Source organism: Lissotriton helveticus, chromosome 7, assembly GCF_964261635.1.
Source record: "Lissotriton helveticus chromosome 7, aLisHel1.1, whole genome shotgun sequence".
Classification (NCBI taxonomy): Eukaryota; Metazoa; Chordata; class Amphibia; order Caudata; family Salamandridae; genus Lissotriton; species Lissotriton helveticus.
In genome coordinates, this window is record NC_136068.1 from 562268738 (window position 1) to 562289076 (window position 20339).

Genomic DNA, 20339 nt, shown 5'->3' on the forward strand with positions numbered 1-20339 from the left:
GATCATAATTATCCACAGTTGTATTGTATCTGTCGTAGACAGTTGTGCTCTACATTGCAGCTTCAGAATTACTTTCGAACAGAGAAGCCTGGTCTCTCTTGGAAGCGAGGGCTCTAATGGCCCCGCCCCTCCCCACTCAACACCTGTGGCAATGTTCTTGTTACTGTCCTTGCTAAATGGGGAAATATTGTGAAATGAAATAACAAATAAATAGAGCAACGGTGATACTGCGTTGCACATATCTTTGCCTAATAAGAACAACGCCTATTCTGAACCTGATTCCGAGCAGAAGTGGGAGGCAGGGGGACGAATCACCGCTGAGGAGGGGAGCGAGGCGTCACTCCAGCAGAGGCTTGAGGAGGAGTGCAGTGCACGTCAGAGGCGTCACTCCAGCAGAGGTCTGAGAGGAGTCAGTGCGCTATATCACTACATCTTCGTCTCTCAGCTCATCACTCGACAGGTAAGTGCCAGTGGTTTCGTGGGGTTGGGGGCATAGGCCCAAGGAAAGCATGGAAATGGGCCCCATTGTCCTGGGGTGAGTTGTTAATATTATCCATAATTGGGAGGTAAGGGGACCCCCACATCCTTGAGCCCCAGTGCCACTGCACCTGCTGCGCCATTGATAGCTACGCCTCTGTGACCTTAAGGATGGGGGCCCAGATGTACAAAGATGTTTTTATAGTCACAGCCCAACGCAAATTCCTTTTTGGGATTTACTAAGCGACACACGTCGATTTTACTAAACGTTGTAAAGGGGAAAAAAGTAGCGCAGCACTCAGTGCGGCCCTGCGTTACTAGTGTAGGGTTTAAAGCCCTTGTTTTAAGTAGGGGTGCCCGAGGTGAAGAAGGAACTTTCATGTTCCTATATTACCCGACAGGAGTCAGTCAGATTTTGAATTGAATAACCCTGCGCCATTCTCATAGCAGCTTCTTTGGGAATAAATTCAAAACAGCATCGGACTCTCAGTGCTCCTGTGTTTGCCCATTTGCTTCCTGGCTCTCCAGGATGGAGGTGCGGGATGAAGGCTAGGGTGACCAACTGGCATGGGTGCAAATTCAGGACGCTGAGTGTAAAAATTCAGGACAAAGAGTCAAAGTTCAGGACAAAAATTCAGGACAGGAGGTCAAAATTCAGGACAAAACTTCTGGACAAAAGGTAGATTTTACAGACACATCAGAGGAGGTTGCGCAATAGTATGTAAGTAAGTAAATAGACAACCATTTAAGCACTAGTCAAAACAGGTTTATATTAGGTTGAAACAATCGTGTACTTCACGGTTTTTCACTATGCACGCAGCTTTGATCAATAGCAGGTCTTTTTGTGGTATTTCATATAATAATAATCTATATATATAGTTACAGCACTGGGTTGTCCAGTCTGATATTTTGTATACAATTCATGTTGTTGAGCAGGCATGTTTGGTGTGAGAAATGGTCGGGAAGATCTGCTCGGATAGACATTGTGAGTTGTAAAGTGGCAAACACAAGATGCAGCTAATCCAGATCCAAACACATTCATCCATTTGCAAACCTATCCAGCATGTATCCTTCCATCCATCATTTTACTCAATCATTCCTCCATCCACCCTTCTACTCATCCATCCACCCTTTCACCCTATCTATCCGCACACTCATCCATCCACTCTTCTACCCATCTATCCATTCACTCACCCATCCAGTCATTTACCCTTTCACCCATCCAGCCACCCTTTCACATACTCATCCATCCACACAGTAACTCACCCTTCCACACATTCACCCTTTCGGTCATCCACACATCCATCCTCCCTTTCTCTCTCCATCGACCGTTTCACTTAGCCATCCATCCTTCCTTTCATCCAACCATCCATCTACTCATCCAATCATGAAACCATCCATTGACCCTATCACTCATCCATCCTTTAAATCATCCATCCATCTTTTCTCTGATCCATCCACCCTTTCACTCTTTCACTCATTTAACCAACCTTCCCCTTCACTCACTCATCCATCCCTACATCCACCCTTTCACACATCTGTCCATCCATTCACCCTTTCACTTATTAATTCATCAATCCAACCATCCATCCATTGTTTCACTCATCCATCCACCCATTCTTTTTCTCATCATCCGTCTATTCACTATTTCATTCATCCATTCACCCTTTCACTAATCCATCCAGACATCCACCCATCCCTTCACTTACTCTCTCACCCACCTTTTCACATTAATTGTGAGCCGAGCCTTCGTCTGCAGAACAGAAACTCACCCCTCGCTGTGGTTCACAAAGCAAAGGGATGGAGCTGCTCTTGCGCTCAGAGGAGTGCGAAGTGGCCCCATCAGGGAGTAGAGGATTCTCACGGGGGAACAGGGCTGTTCCCCAAAGGCCCAAATTACGGACAAAAGGCGTCCGTAAAAGGGATCCTCACGGACACGGACAATTGTGCTAAAAAAAATTATATATATGATTGTAAAATATTTTTCTGTGATGATGACCATATAACAATTCTTTGAATAAACGCACAAATACATATTTGAAATCTTTTCGCTCTTTTTGCTTAACCTTACCAAAAGTAGAATTATATGTTATGTGCATGACCACTAGCTACATTAATGTGTTGACTTATAGCTAGCTTAATGTTTTTCTACCTTTGGAGGTTTTTGACCTACTGTGAGATTGGTATTGCTGAAATAGGCTTGGGGTACCCCCATATAGGCAAGACCACCTTTGTGGTCACCCCAAGGGAACCTTTGTGTTTCCTCCCATTATTCCCCTGGTCCCAGACCCAGAAGATAAGGGGACCTCCTTTATTTTATATCACTTCTCAGTCACCCTGTTACAGAAGAATGTGTATTAGAACATTGGAATGTTGAGAGTTCCATTGAAAACAACTGAGTGCTCCGGCTTCTAATGGCTGGTAGAAGCCTGGAGTATCAACATTCCAATGTTTGTTCACAGCCGTTGCTGTGAACAAAGGTCTCACAGAGCCAGAGGGGATTTTAACCCCCATGGGCTATGTGAGGGCTTTGTTTATTAGAACATTCTGCCCTCTAGAGGCAGAATGTTCTAATAGCCTTAGAGCCCTCCGCAGCCATTAAAGGCCCACTCCCTTGTTAAAGGCGGACTCTAAGGCTATAATAGAAACTGGCAACAGCAAGACTACTCTATCACTTCTACACAACAGAAGCAGATCTGCACCACGTAATAAGGCATCAAGTCGTGGGTATTTTGTACGATTGGAGAAGCTGGGTGTATGGGTTGGGGGACGTATATTCAAACATGATGATGCAGAGAAACTGCAGGCATACTGCCACCTGCATCGGGCATTGCAATACCTACAATCCAGGTGACTTATGGTGCAAAAGGCCGCTTTAATAGGAGAGGTCCGTAGGCTACCAGATGAATATTAGGCAAACAACATGAAATTCTATCTCACTGATATATAACAAACTCCTAACACCCCTACTCTTAAGCCTCTTAATTGCCCAAGCAACCACAAACAACCAATCACATCAACAACCAGTGTAAATCACCACAGCAACCCTCGCCCTTCCAACCACTTCCTTCTGCCCCCTTCCCACCTTTGTTTCATCCAATGCATGCAGATACCTGAATAACAAATTATCACTCCCCCCTGAGCTCGATACGCTTGCTCAGTAAAAATATAACCCATCCAATACCGAATCATGATCTCCTCTTCCTGTTCACATCCTGTCCTACAGCAGCAAACACAATGACAGCCCACAGACCTAACCCATCAAAGACAACCAGCAGTGTGTTAAATGACCAACCACAAAACAAGAATCTCCTCCCCCAATACAACTGCAAGCCTAATCAACCCCAGTGCTCCCCCAAGCCAACAACTACATCTACAGGGTGAGGAGGGGGATAACAGGTAAGGCTGCAGTGCCCCACACTCTTCATGAGCAAAGAATCTGGCAGGAAAAGGCCAACTTTTGCCCTGACCTAAACCTAAATCCTAGCTAAGCCATGGCCCCGTAACTTATGACTTTCCCCTCGCAAGTGTGTGTCGAGCATCACTCACTGGCAAAAACCGGGAAGGGGGGGCTGTCATTCTCTGTCACCTCTGCTCCCATTGGGCGCCCGTTTCAAGTGTCCTTAGCCACAAATATGGCCTTTGAGTGGCAGGCACCAACGTGAACAAAAGCATTCCCCATCTCGTAGTATTTCTGTAAGCCTCTGGAGTAGCAGGTGCAAGATACTGTGATGCAACTGGCGAGAGGGACGGAGGAGCTTTGCCACTAGGTAGCACAAGCTCGTCTGGACCCGATGTTGCCCAGTGTTTAACCTGAAGAGTGAGAGCACTAGGGGTTTACTTGTGCTGGTGGTTGCAGGTAAGGCAGACCGGCACTCCTTTCTGGAGGCTGGCACTTATTTGTCCTGAACAGATTTTGATCCAGAGCAAGGGAGAGAAAACGACAAAAGGTGAAAAGAAAGACAGAAAACCTGTGGCAAAGGTAGAAATTAAGGATGAAAGGAACCAGCAAGAGTGAGATTAAGGGGCAGGGAGACTTTGGTGGTGGTTAAGTGCCAAGAGGTACAATCAAGACTAAGCAGCTTTGGTAATCGGTACCCGACCATCGATTGTGCAGGCTACATGAGCAAACCCTTGACCTCAGCTCTTATTCTTTTACAAATTAAGTACTGGGGAGCACTGTTTGCGTGACAGGGTCAAGGGGTGCTTGGCTCTGCATCCTCTGACCTGTTTTGAGGGCCAATGCGCTGTGTTGCCAGCCCCAACTTGAGTGCAGGAAATATTCCCCAGTATTGATGTAGGTTTTCGACATAATCCTTCTCAGTTTACCAGTGATCAGCTGACAAATTGGTTCAATCAACATGAAGAGGACATTTTTTATATGTTTACCTTCCCCACCAAGCTAAACTAAAATCTGATATCAAGAAAATATATCCTCCTGCTGTTGGCTTGTGTTCTTTCGGCCTTTGTGAGGTAAAAAGGGTTGGGGGAGTTGTGCATTTGTGTGGTGGCGGGATGCTCAGTGAACAGGCGAAATCCCACCATGGCCCTGTTCCGCAGAGCGGGGATGTTAATCAGTGTCTGTGAAAAGTCCCTGCATAAAGGCGTCAGAGCGCGGTGCATGGGAAAATAGAAGTATAAAGTCAAAGAGTATGAGCAGATGGAGTTAGGTTGAGGGTGGTTCATGCATAGTGATGTTCAGGGCTTTAAGTAGGCCGGGTCACACCGGTGCTGAGCACCGGTAGTTTTTTTTAAAGAGGCCTCGAAACGGATCTCTATCAGGCTCTGTTTTGTGCCCTGGCAAAGGGGGCTGCAGTGACAGCAGGCACATCACTTCTCACTTGGGGAGAAGTTACGGCATGACGTCATGCCAGGTGAGCATTGTAGGGAAGGGAAATCCTTTAAAGAGATTCATTTTCTCTCTGGATTTCCCTTCTCTTTTTGAAACTCAGGAGCAGCAACATAGTCGTGGTATCACAAGGGCTTTAAGTGGAAGCTTTTTCAATATTATCTACAAGCCATAGTTGCTGCTTATTTATCTTATGCAACTAACAACCAGTGACAAAGCCAATAGTCCCGACTTGTTGTAGGTATGATGTTACTTGTTGTAGAATATATCTGGACGCAATGACAGAAACAGAAAAATGCAAGTCGGGCGGCACACTATGCTAAGCACAGATTTTTAGCTTACATGTTTTAAGCCACGCACTTAATTATATTGGCCACGCCCTTTTGAGAGACTATCCAGTTGTTTCATCCCACTTAAAGCCCTGGTGATGTGTTATGTGAGTCTTCAGCTCCTTCTTGCGTGCAGTGGTGTATCGTGGGCGGGGCCACAGGGGCGGTTCCCCGGGCGCAAAATTCTTAGGGGGCTTTCTTAGGGGTGCAGGGGCATTCTTAGGGGTGCAAAATTTTAAAAGAAAAGTGGAAGTGCACTTGCCTTGCCCCGAGCACTGGCAGCCCCGCTATGCTGCTGCTTGTGTGTGACGGTAATTGTAGAACAAGCCTGTCAAGAAGGCCAGAACTGCTATAGTGACAGAAAACACTGCATCACCAAATGTGATGCAGTGCACGCAACGAAATTAGTTTTATTTATTTAAATGTTTACTTACCTGTAAAACTCAGTAATCCATACATTACTACCCCCACCCTGCCCCTCCCACTGCCCACGTCACCGCCCTACAGAAACACCTACTGCCGACCGCTACTGGTTGCATGTTACATTATCAAACATGCTGGAAAGTACGGGTGGAGCCCTCCTGGGAGGTACTATTCCTGATCTTTGGGTGTGGGCAAGGGATATCCCATGGATGTTTCAGGGCAAAATAATTGGGCTACATGGTGTGAAGCCATGCACTGGCGAACCCCCCCAAATCAACATGGCGCTTGCATGGCTGGCACAGGACTAAATCGCGCAGGTATGGTACACGATTTGAAAGTACGTAAGAGCATTCTAAACCCAAGTCCTCAAAAGGGGAATTGTAGTTGGGCTGAATATATCCTCGCGAGAGCTTCTGGTCTCGCCCTAGATGGCCAATGGTCTTTTAGGCACACATACACAAGCCTCATTATGAGTGCCTTATTAATACACCTAACCCACTCTCACAAATGGCACAGTCCAGCACCCTTGGTGCATTTGGAGCATAGCGATCAAGCACGAAATGGGCCTGGAATCTGAACTCTGTCTTACGACATGCACACTTTATAGGCGTACCGACTGGCGGAGTAAGCCCAACACGGTTTCCTGCTGGCCCACTAGTAGTGTGAGTGAATGATGATGCTTGTGTACTGTAATCCAACAAATGTAATCGCCTGCAGGTGCTTCTCCATTAGGCCAATGATACTCAGGAAAACCGGGGAAATCCCTGTACCAAGTATTCCGTGTTGTATTAGAACAGCAGGGACTGGGTGCTACTGTAAGCTCACTCAAATGCCAAGAACCTACCAATTGGACTTTGTCTTTCAGGGTGGCAGCAAGGTCGAAAAGCAAAACTGACTTACTGAGGGTGGTGACGCCTAGGCAATCAGATACTAGTAAAACAAACTGACCACCGAAGAATGACCCACTAGTACTAATTCTTCATGTGTGAAATAAGAATGTTCTTAAAAGTTGAGTAGTTGATGGAAAATATGTTGATTTCCAGCTTCAGCAGACACAAACTGACTTTTTGCCAATAATTCAGTTCAGTTTAAACTTTATTTGGCAAGTTAAAAACAGCCATAAAAGTACATAAGGCATTAATAAACAAAACATTTCCATATAACAGGGTAGGGCTAAGGTTCATAGTTCTAGATAACGCATATGTTCAATAGTCCAATATCGGCACATAATTTACTGATTTCCAAAGCCAGTTAAATCTAATACATAATACTTTTCCTCAAATTAAGATAAAAAGAGCAACATTAAAACACACTAAATGATCATTTAAAACAAGTAAACAATTCAAAGCCACTTTGTAATTTCTGATATTCTGGCCAACAAAAATAGATTTAAGATAATGGTGCCTATAATTTGAGTGCAACGTGCGCTGTTCTTGAATATGCCCGCTCTTGCTTCGTGTGGGAAAACCTGTAGGTTCAATGGATTGGTGTGGCTTAAGCTCTCTGGCCCATATTTATCATTTTTGTTCATGCAGGGCAACACAGAAAGTCACCTTGCTGCAATGTGTGAAAGGGAAAGGGCAAGAATGTTCCATATTTAACATTATATGGTGTACTCCTGTCCTTTTGTAGCACTGCTGCATTTTTGGATGCTTGGCCGCAATGCAGGTTCCCTTTCGTCATGGCGCTAGGGTGCCTGTGTTGTATGCAGGATTGTTTTTATGTAGAAAGGGACACCTTCCTTCACAAATACAATCTTTAGAGGCATTTTCCTCTTTCTTGTGTGCTGTAGAATGCAGCACAACTAGAAAGAGGAAACAAAGCAAAATATTTCTCCTCTTTATGCCTCAACTGGGGCGGCATAGCATTTTGACGCACTTCCAGGTCTACCAGCAATGGTAAATCTGGGAATCCACCAAAACACATGGGTGGATGCGTGGAAACAACCACGCTCCACCCATGCAAAGCCTCCTTGTGGCAAAGTAACATAAGGCAGCGATTTGCACTTCCTAGCGTTACTCCAGATTTATCAAGCCATGGAGGCAAAATGGCCTTGCGTCACTTGATATATCTCACTTAATGTTTGCGTCGCCCTCACGCCCCCTTGCGTGGCACAAGTGTGTTGCAAAACCTTGATAAATCAGGCCCTCTGTCTCTGGATAGTACAGGCAAACAGGATCATCTACTAAGGTATTTTGAGATCATTTCTGGGCGGAGTATAGGCACTGCGTAGGCTGACACAGTTTGGGTGTTAGTCAGCCTGGCTGTCAAAGATTTGGATGGTTATGGTCAGTCAGAAAGCCAGATGGGAGAAATTGTCAGATGGCCTTGTTCTTGGTCATCAGGAGGTATTCCAAGCCTCAAGGGGCCATCCGTGTTCACAGTCTAAGGCCGAGAGCATTCCACTAGGCCCAGCAAGTAGCGATGGTCTATCAGAGCTGTTATGAGGTGATGCAACCTTGGCTGTTCAGCCTTGAGAGATGACAGATGACTGCAGGGGCAAGAACGCCCACAAGCCCTAGGATCACTGAGATGAAGGAGTTAGGCAATAGGAGAACACCTCAGGCAACACAACAAAAGGTTTAGGTTCCTTCCCAGAGGGCCCTGAGTTCTTCCATCCCGCCACAGCCGAAGCAAAACTAGGGAAGGTATAAAACAAGCTCCTCTCAGAGGGTGAATGTAAGAAGAGGGTTGGAGAAGTAACCTCCATTTTGATGCGAGGTGACTTGGGCAGAGCCAACAGTGGTCCAGGTCCAGGCAGGTTCTAAGCACAATTAGTCATGTACCTCATTCTCCTCTGGTCACAGAAACAGCAGGATTTGCCACAGTCCTAAAGGCTACCCTGGCTCTTAAAGGAGATCTTTATGGTGTGAATGCCCAACCCCAGCATGGACAAGAACTCTGCTAGGAAGGAACATTCAATAAATATGGATCATCTCTAACGGGACCAACCCCGCGCATCTCATGAGCAGAACATAAGGCGTCTGCCAGAAATTATGACTTCATGAATTGGTTTTCAACGTGTAAGCATACCATTTCTAATCCCTCCCTTTTTTAAAACCAAAAGATCAGTTGATGAAGTGCTTTGTCAAGGATCACAACATTTTGCTCGAGTGAGTGGCCCTGGTTTGAAAGAACGCGCGTTGTCTGTTTGTAAAGTTGACACCAGGCCACATCTTTTCACTCTGCGATGCTCAGACTGCTGTAAAAGGCTGCGACAATCAACGACTACAAGTCAGCGCCTTCCATGAGCATTACATCCATACTTAAATAGGACTCTTTTTAAAACGTGATGTTATCAAGGCGTGACAACCACATATCATGCATCAACACACAGGCCTCCTTAAGCAAAGGCTTTCTTAAGAGCTACCTTGTAAGGCCATAGTAAACACAATCTACCACCTGCCAGATATCCATGGCGCTAGTCTTTCACAGTGTAGGACCTTGCCCTCCAAGAACACCCCTCTACTGAATTCTGTCTCACAGAGAGGCCATGGACAGCAGTTCATCTCTTCAATGTTGCTGCCTAGTGTTTCTGGATGAGGCCAGTCTAGATTTAGGATGAGAGGGACCCCGTATCACGTTCAGCAAGTCACACCGGTATCCCAAATCTTAAAATGAATATTTTTTCATGCAAGTAGCCAATGAAACCAAGTACGCACCAGTGTCACATGTTGGGACTTCTTTGTTGGTCAGCAGCTGGATGCGGAAGCAGCATCAGTTTCCGGATACAAAAGAGTGAGTTAGAAATGCTCTCTAACAGGCCCCTGCAATAATAAGTGTGGCTGATCACTGCAGTAAGCATTGTTTTATTCTTTTTACACCCACCGGAGACACCTACGGAGATCACTGTGATGGCCCGAGAATCCAGATTTAGGATGGAGTCCATAAAACCTGTAAGAGACACAAGTTTCTTGAGGTACAGCTGAGCATGACAATACAGAACAGTATCTACGTAGCATTCTCATGGACGTCGATTCACCAAAATCCCAGGGGTAGCTGACGTGACATCATATGCCCTTTGACCTTAATGATGTCACAGGAAGTGACATCATATGACCTTTGACCCTGAATCGGCCCAAGAAGTGATGTCACACGATCCGTATCCTGATGGCATCACAATAAACAACATTGTTGAAGTTACATAATATTGCACAATTAATATTCTATATTCATCTTGGGGAGAACAGCCATAGGTTCTGAGAAAACATTCACTAAATATTCAAGCCCTTAAATAGCGTGTCTAGATAATGAAACCTGACTGTCCCCATAAGTTCCCCAATTGTGTTTTTAAAATGTCGCAAGGGTGCCCCCTTATTCCACAAATAACCTCAATCGCTAGGACCAGCATTTTGTTATGGTGGACCCTTTTGCCCAAACATTACATAAAAATATGCCAGTGCCAGAATGTTCCTAATACTGCTTCTCTTGCACTATGGAGTTTCCTTATGTCAAAGGTTATGTCTAGTATGTCGTGAACCACATATTTTCATTGATGGGCCCATGACATTGCCACAGTTGTCATCCCATATGTCAAGAATTTCCTTCAATATGCCAAAGCCAGCAATTAACCCCTTGCGTGCTCATTATGGTTCCACGCCATCATGAGCCGCGGGCGGCATGTGTTCATGACGACGTGGAGCGGTCATGCCGCCGCCGCTCCTCCCACGTGGCACTAATTCCCCCCGCCTGTGCGGGCGAATTAATGAGCGGGCGTGGTCATGACGGAACCACATCGTCATGAGCACAAGCCGACCGTGACTCATGATGGCGTGGAGCCGTCATGAGCATTGAAAGGCCACGCTCACCCCCTAGCACCCCCGCCCCGCGGCAGAATTCGCGGTGCAGGGAAGGGGTTAATCACAGGTGCTACATATGTCAAGGATTTCCTACAGTAGTCCAGCGCTAGCTTTTTTCCTTGGGTGCCCCGTGCCAAAACTTACCTACAATGTGCCAGCACTAGCATTTTGATGAGGGTATCCCATATGCAAGTATTGCCTCCGGTATGCCAGTGCCAACATTTTGCTAAGGGTGCTTCTATACACCAAGAAGCATTGAGATCCAACAGCGGGTTTGCAATCATAACAACACAGGTTCGCTTACATTCACTTACTCACACTCATTCTCCCATTAGCACTCAGTTGCACTCATTCATGGTCGTATACCGTCTTGCATGGACTCTCACCCTGAATCACTAATTTGCACTCTCTTTGACTGAGATACTTACTCACTTATTTTGACACCCACACCCACGATCTCACATGCAAATATCCATGCTCACACATATACACGCTCTCTCAGACAACCTCACTCTCACCCACATGCATGCACACAACATACATTTAAAGCCATTCTATGTTTCTTACCTCGGATGCCAGTAAAGGTCCAGATCTTGTTGCTCCACTTTTTATTACACTAATAGTGAATAATAAACTATTATTCACTATTAAAGTAATAAAAATGAGCAGAAAACAAGGTTAGAGCCTGACTCTGATAATACCAGATGGCCTCGTGTTCTTGGCACTGATTTTGCCACCTCTGAGGCCAGGGGTCGCAAAGGCATTGCCATAGGTGGCACAGGGAAAGCTAGGGGTCGCAACTGCGACCCCTGGCGCCCCTAAATGACATCCATGCGCTTTCTCTCAGACTGAATGGTGCCCAGGGAGATCCTAAGAAAAATATTCTCTGTGTCTGCTCCTTCAAGACAGAGCATATTCGGCGAATCCACTCCAAGATTTGAGCGAATATTAAATAATTATTTAATTTTTCTCCTAATGTTCCCTGGAGCCTTAGGTGTAGCTGTGTATCATCAGCACATGATAAGAAAACCTACCCTTACGGACCTCAGGATGGCATACAGGGGGTTCATAGAAACTATGGCAAGGGAAGGCTTCAATGCCAACATCAAAAGAGTGATTGGTCTTAGTGCCATGACACGGCGCTCAGCCAGTGGCTAGAGGGGTGGGCATGTTCTCCACGCAGGCTGCATAGAGAACATGCTATGTGCGCATGACTGTTTGGCCAGCCCGAGAGCGCAGGCCAACCACTCATGCTCATATAGGGAGTGCAAACCACTCCTTCCCTTGCTCTGAGAGCAGCCCGGTCCCACAAAGATGCCCCAACGGGAAAAAATAAAATTATATTAACCTCGGGTTATCATTTTATTTCTCCTTTTTTTACACAGCATAATGCAGTGAGGCGACACTCCTAACGCCTTAGCGGAGGAGCCGCCACTAAGTTTACTTGCCACTTTAAAGACCTGCAAGCACAGCTTTCCACTGCGTTGCATTGTGCATGGCTATGTAACCCTTAGTAAATTTGAACAAAAATCAACTCAGAACCCTTACCTCCTTCCAAAACTCCTGCAACTGTGAGCCCCAAAAAACGTACCCCTACCCCGGGAAAACTACCCTAACACCCTGCCCTGAGCCCTAACACCCATCCCTCTGCCCTATAAACAAGCCCGACTCCTAAAAACTACCTCCAAAAAAACTACCTCCCCCCCCCCCCAAAACCTGACCTCAGACCCACTTAACTGACCGCGTCCTCACCCAATCCTCCCTGCCCACCCATTCCAGCATCTGGACCGCGCAGTGCCTTAGCCACGCATATGCATAAGTGTCTTTTTAGCTCTGGCAGTATCTGGGTGAACTAGCCCGGGCCGAGTTTCTCTGATTGGCAAAGTATAACGTTTTTGCCAACAGCAGATCGGATTAGATGGTGGCACAGTGCCCAGCACAGCAGCCTGTCCTTGATTGCACCACCCCTACATTGAATCATGCTGCACTGAGGCCACACCTTGTCGTAGTAGGAAGTGCTGGAAGTAGAAAGCAGCCATGAACCAACAAGCTCTGGGACATTTTGAAACAATCCAAGTTGCATAATTTAGGTGTTGAGAAGCCACCTCGATGGCAAAGATTTAGACATTGCTTCCTGTCAGTGCCGCAAAGGTCTAGCGTGAACCTAACTGAAATCCTGTCCACACAGGTTTACTAGGAGCTATATTTTGTGCTTGCTGTATGCAACCTAAGTATGTGTCCTAGCAGCTTTAACCTGCCCTAACTATACTGAGCCAATTGTCTTCATTTGTTTCGCTCACATTAGGTGGTAATGTTTTGCCCCATTTTTTGCCAGCAACAATTATAATGTGTGAGAAAGACTTCTGTACTTGGATAACGCAATAAAGTTCTTGTGTATAATCGATACAAACGAATGGTATTTTGCCTGTAGATAATGATTCTGTTATTTATTTAGGAATAAGAAGTTTTGCGTAAATCCAAATAATTTACCAGTGTCTCTCATCTTGCAATTATTTAATTTGTCGGGTTCCTCAAAAGATACAGGATTTGCTATAGGTTCCCTATGCAGTACAAGAATGCTCTGTAGGTCCCCAGTGCAATACAAGAATGCTTTGTAGATTTCCTACGCAATACAAGAATGCTCTGAAGGTCCCTTATGCAATACAAGAATAATCTGTAGGTCCCCCATGCAATACAAGAATGCTCTGTAGGAACCCTATGCAATACAAGAATGCTCTGTAGGAACCCTATGCAATATAAGAATGCTCTGTAGGCCCCCGTGCAATACAAGAATGCTTTGTAGATTTCCTACGCAATACAAGAATGCTCTGAAGGTCCCTTATGCAATACAAGAATAATCTGTAGGTCCCCCATGCAATACAAGAATGTTCTGTAGGAACCCCATGCAATATAAGAATGCTCTGTAGGCCCCCGTGCAATACAAGAATGCTCTGGAGGTCCCTTATGCAATATAAGAATGCTCTGAAGGTCCCTTATGCAATACAAGAATGCTCTGTAGGAACCCCATACAATACAAGAATGCTCTGGAGGTCCCTTATGCAATCAAAGAATGCTCTGTAGGAACCCCATGCAATATAAGAATGCTCTGTAGGACCCCCGTGCAATACAAGAATGCTCTGGAGGTCCCTTATGCAATACAAGAATGCTCTGTAGGTTCCCCATGCAATACAAGAATGCTCTGGAGGTCCCTCATGCAATACAAGAATGCTCTGTTGGAACCCCAAGCAATATAAGAATGCTCTGTAGGCCCCCCGGCAATACAAGAATGCTCGGGAGGTCCCTCATGCAATAGAAGAATGCTCTGTAGGTTCCCTCATGCAATACAAGAATGCTCTGTAGGAACCCCATGCAATATAAGAATGCTCTGTAGGCCCCCCCGTGCAATACAAGAATGCTCTGGAGGTCCCTCATGCAATGCAAGAATGCTCTGTCGGATCCCCATGCAATACAAGAAGGCTCTGGAGGTCCCTCGTGCAATCAAAGAATGCTCTATTGGTTACTCATGCGACACAAGAAAGATCTGTAGGTTCCCCGCGCAATACAAGAATGGTCTGTTGGTCTCCCATGCAATACAAATATGATCTGTAGGTTTCTTGCGAGACACAAAAATGCTCTACAGATTCCCAAGGCAATACAAGAATGCTCTGTAGGCCCCCCCGTGCAATACAAGAATGCTCTGGAGGTCCCTCATGCAATGCAAGAATGCTCTGTAGGTCTCCCATGCAATACAAGAATGCTCTGGAGGTCCCTCATGCAATCAAAGAATGCTCTATTGGTTACTCATGCGACACAAGAAAGATCTGTAGGTTTCCCGTGCAATACAAGATTGGTCTGTTGGTCTCCCATGCAATACAAATATGATCTGTAGGTTTCTTGCGAGACACAAAAATGTTCTACAGATTCCCAAGGCAATATAAGAATGCTCTGTAGGTCTTCCATGGAAGAATGCTCTGTAGGTGTCTTGTGAGAATGCTCTGTAGGTCCCCCATTCAATAGAAGAATGCTCTGTAGGTTGCTCATGCGATACAAGAATGCTGTATAGGTCCCCCATGCACTACAAGAATGCTTTGTATGTTCCTCATACAACATAAGGATGCTCTGTAGGTTCCCCATACGATACAAGAATGCTTTGTAGGCTCCTCATGGAATATAGGAATGCCATATATGCTCCCCACAGGATAAAAGATTGCCATATCACTTCATTGTGAGATATAGGATTGTCCAAAATGATCCGAATGGCCTTCAGGGTTTCCTAACGGGTTCTCTGTGGGGTACAGGATTGCCCTGTGAGTTATTATAAGAAGTGATGAGCTTTAGATAATGCATTGCTTGAAGTAATATTCCCTACAACCAGTGCTTAATTTCAGCTGGTGGTTTCCGGTGCTCAGCACCTGCACTTAATCATCAACAACAGCACTTGAGCACCAGTAAAGGACACATTCATTTTTGAAAGGCTCAGGGAGATTAAGTGATTCACCTAGAATCACAGGATGTTGAGCCCGGCCCGAGACTCGAACCTGGTTCCCCAGCTCCAAAGTCGGAATCTCTGGCCCTTACCTTCAGAAAACACAAAAACAATCAGCTTTTCTGCATGTCAATGAACTACTGCCTGCCTGGGTAGTGTAGGTTTCTGCTAAAGTTGCGGTTTTATTTAGTTCCTTGCAATTTAACCAACAGTTTTCATCATTCTGGTTCAGATGTACATTGCATCTGTTGATTGTAATGCAAAGTACCCTAATACTTTGCAATTCAGGGGCACTATGTAAGAATGTTAAATAATTAAATAAATACAAATTAAAGCAGAGGCTTAGGGGTAGCAAGTTCATCTATTTACTACCATTAAATGATTGTATACAGGATCAAGGACAGTTTCCATTAGGTCCCTCAGCAACTGTTGGCACCAAGACATTCTGTCCAAATCTTTCACCTAAGCTGTGTACTGTTCTCCCAGCAACAGCCTGAGGTAGTTTACATACTTAGGACAGAACCTAAGAAGTTAGTTAGGTCCTAGTCAAAGCAATGAATGTAAGGACTGCGCTTGTCAGTCCTATACTCATGTAAATGTACAGGAATTTATATAGCGCAAATCACCAAGCGGTTTCTAAGCGCTTGCTTAGGGAACCCCTCCTGGTATTCCCCTGTGAGATAACCCCGGCAGGGTATCCGCAAGGTGAAAGCCAGGCATCCCGCCGCGAGGGGCCGTTGTGGAGATTAAGCAAGCTATTGCCCAGAGTCGCAGAGTGTGAACCCGTGAATCGAGTAGGCACCGGAGCGAGAATTGTCGAGTCCATGGACATTTTAGGACTCAAGACCCCGCCGAGCCGGGAATTGAACCCTGGTCCTGGGCTGACCTCTGCTTCCAGGTCTGCCTCCTCTAACCAGAGAGCCACACTTCTCATGGCACCAGTCTGTATCTCACGACCACTGAGACCACTGACCATTGCACCAACTTGGACAATTGATGTCCTACCATTGATTCCTTGGTGGGGAGCAAGTCGTCGCAGGTTGGTCTGCGTATGGAAAAACCAAAGGAAATGATGGACGGAGCGTTGACAATACAAGCACTCACCCCCAGTCAACTGATCTGGGTTTAATCCATCACCGTTCTTTAGCCCACTCTGGCACCCCAGTTCAGACATGGCCATATGCAAATCAGTCTGACCCTGTGCCTCATGGGAACAGTCCAGCCCGAACTGCCAAGCCATGCCTTTCCTGGACCGGAAACAAGCTACCGAGGACCGGTTTCTGGCATTTCAGCCGTCTTCAGCCCGGCTTGCTTGAATCCAGTGGCAAAGTGAGCAAGGGACTCACGTCTGCGTATGGGGCAGTCTCGCAGTGCCTGGAGTGCTGGTCTGGCACATAAGTGTGTGAGCCATTTTCTGGCTGTTTGTGGGCCTGTTTTATGGTCTGGTGTCCGGGTTTTTACTGTTGATTTTCATATTACACAAACTTTGCCTGCAGCAAGCACAAATGCATGCAGACTCCCATGCCTTGCAAAACACCTATACAGCATGTCTTTACAAGTTCAAAACTGTCCTGATTTGCAAATGTGGGTCAGTTTTTAGCTATTTTGGTGCCCCGCTATATTTTCTGTTCCAGTCTCAACCCTGATCAGAAGCTATGATTTTCAACTCAGCCACTGGGGAATAAATATCTCAAACTTCCATCCTGTGCCAGCACCTGGAGGAGTTATTACAGTGCTCAAGAGAATTAAAGGTGAGGCGACATTTTTTATCTCAATCCTAAATGTACTGGTTCAATAAATGCAGTAATAAGAACATGATACCCCCAATCATAGCTTCTGTGCAACACCAGGAGCCAGACTGACAAAACTTCTTAGCAGCCTCAAAGATAGCACAGCGGGCATCCCAAACGCAAAGTCCCAACTCATAATGCACAAATATACCTTGAAACGCATGACTACCAATGCAAATCGCAGAATATACAATCATGGGCATAGATTCAGGGGGGTGTTTAGGGTGTGACGCCTCCCATATAAATGCATTCTTGGCTTGATAGTTTGGACTGGGGTCCCTGAGACAGGTCTGCTATCTCTGTCGGTTTTTCTCACCGTGAGCCAAGACTGAAAGACAAAAGAGTGAACGCTGATGTAAATCAGAGAGAGAGACAGTCAGTACTTAATTTGAGCTGGTGGCTACCGGTGCTCAGCACCAGTACTTAATCATCAACACAGATGCTTCAGCGCCATTTAAGGACACATTCATTTTTGGTAGGCATGGGGAGATTACGTGATTTTCCCAGAATCACAGAATGTTGAGCCAATGCGTGACTTAAACCTGGTTACCCAGCTCTGAAGTCAACATCTCTGGCCATTACACCACATCCTCTCCCCACCTGTAGGGTTTCATGGTTAGTAGTTGGTTCTCTGTTAGGCAGCACTAACAGGAGAAATCAGCTGATCCAAGCTGCCTCCTGACGAGAGCCCCGAGAACTTGTTTTTTACAAATTAACCACTGAAGACAGCAAAACCATCTTGTGGCTTATTTTCAAAATGTGAAACCAGATAACCTGGAGTCAAAACCGCTACCCTATTTGTCCATATTGCGTGATCCTAGACACATTTTTTTTTTACAGAGCCTCCTTTTTTATTATCACATATGAGGGTACTTTCAAATAATTGAGTTCAGCATGTGCACTGTACAAGCACCTTTTATATTTTAATTAATAGATTCTAATGTTGCTCCATCTATATTAAATTACATTGGGGAATGTAGACCATGTTTAGGGTTGACATGACTATTGACTTACCTCTTAGATCACTAATAGCAATGTTGTTGGGGGCAAGCGACGAATTAAAAATAAAATTATCACTTTTAATAAATGTCGGTCTATGCAGTGATATAATCTGATGTACTAAGGTGAAGCTCTTCCGCACTTTGAAGAAATAAACTTTTTTGAATGTTGCAGAGATTGGATCATATTTTTACATTATGTTTGTTGCATGATATACATGGCAATCATGTTCATGGTGCAGCCTGTGCACAGACACTTTGGGCTATGCTAGACCCATGGCTCAGCTTTGGCTCACTCTATTAATTTGGCTACACACCCTCCTCTATTTGTAACCCAGGCTTAGTGCATGGGGCCACCAGTAACTTGATAAAATTGTTTGTAAAAGGAGAGGAATAAAAACATGGAGTCCTGCCCATATGCACCGATTTGACAATTTTACCATCAGGGATTCTGGTAGCAGAGACAAAGAAGACTGCATGCAGTGAAAATGCATTCAAAATAAGCGTTCACAAGACATGGACTCCAGGCAATTTTATTGAACATGACTGCAGTCATGAGTTCCCAGGGAGAACTACCAGTCCCATGTGGGACAGGCAGGGGCATAGTTTCAGCAGGGTGTTTGGAATGTGACACCTCTTAAATGCATTCTTGGTGGCATATGTACAAGCCCTCAGCACCACCGAAGTTCCACCCATTGCTTTTTGACACTGCCCTAGACTTACAAGGCTGAGATAGTGCCAAGAACTAACGCCATGGTATGCAAGGCGTTAGAATGGCGATAGGAGGAGGTATTACTAATTCTTCCTTGTTTTTTCTCTTTTCATCTGTTCTGCATTCTGCAGCACACGTAGAAGGTGCAAATCGCAATTATTGATTGTTTATGTGCAGGAAGGTGGTCCTACCTGCACATAAACAATTTTCGCTGCAGCGCCCTTGCAACATGGCAGCAGTGTGCCTGCGCTGGCGCTAGGCAGGTTTTTTTGCGCCAGTGCTAGGTGAAACACAGGGGTGCGTCGTATTTTTGTGAATACGGCACATCCCTGCCTTTTCAAAATGTCCGAGTGGGGTGCTGCTAAATCTGACGCAGCTCTGCACTCTGCTTTTTTCTAAATATACCCCTTGGTTTGATAGTTCGGTCTGGGGCCTTGAGTTAGGTCTATTAAGCCTGTGTCGGGTTTATTTGACATTCTCATTTCATTAATAGGTTTTAACTTGTTCATTTGTTGGATCGATTTATTAAAAAAGTAGTGAATCTACACCCATAGAGGTTCTCCTTGAGTGGGTGCAAATCTGCTACTTTTTGGAATTCATAAACATTGGCAATAGTGGGGTTGGAAAGCTGTACCAGTCTCAAATTTCCATAAATGCTACTGCAATCAAACACTCAAAGGTAACGGGATGAATGCTTGCCAAACAGTGCCGGACTGCCATAGCGGGTACCGGGCAATCCCCAGTGCGCCGCCCAGTGGAGGCCGGTTTTGGGCCCCTGGGTGCCGTTTTTGTTACAGGGCCCTGCAAAGAGCTCGGCGGCACCCACAACCCCCCCCGAGTGGGAAGGGGGGGGTGCGGCCGAGCACTTTGCCAGGGCCGGTTGTGGTTCACACTCCGGCCCTGTTGCCAAATGTCTATCCATTGGCATCATTCAGGGTAGTATTCCGACACAATGGTTTTTTCTTGTTGTGCCACGCTAGACAGAGGTCTAATGCAAATCCGTACTGATCCTGTTTCTCATGGAAACAGTCCATCCCGAACCTTGTTCATCTCACCCCTCCACCCTGCACCACATTGCTTCTTGAGGTGGGAAATTTGAGATTCACACCCCCAAGAATCTCACTGACTAAACTACGTCCCTGTATACAATGTGAGTGAAACTTTGCTAGCCACAAAATCAAGGTACTCAGAGGATTTACCACCTCTTTGCAACTCTCTGCACAGATGCTTTAAGTATGCTCCAGCGGCTGAAAAGAGTGGATTGATTACTGACGGCTAAGGACAGGCAAGGTGTAAGCCCTCAAATAAGAAGCACTGCTGATTCCTGTCCCATTAATGAGGCAGGCGTGTGGACCTCACCAACACGACCCTTTGGCTGAAACAAAGGATTTGCGCAAAGGGTGAGTGAGTGTGCCCACAGCCAGGGCTTTAAGTGGGCCGGGTCTCTCTGGGTCTGAGCACCGGCAGTTTTTTCAA

The 20339-nt window shown here is 45.7% G+C and overlaps 1 protein-coding gene across 1 annotated transcript in view; it reads left to right on the top strand.

The window, feature by feature from the left end:
* Window positions 1–234: 234 nt before the first annotated feature.
* LOC144768744 (butyrophilin subfamily 1 member A1-like) overlaps window positions 235–20339 on the top strand; it is a 117428-nt gene continuing 97323 nt past the window's right edge. The window contains exon 1 of the mRNA XM_078652630.1: window positions 235–460. The gene's annotated coding sequence lies outside the window, so the exon portion shown is untranslated. The remainder of the gene's footprint in view (window positions 461–20339) is intronic.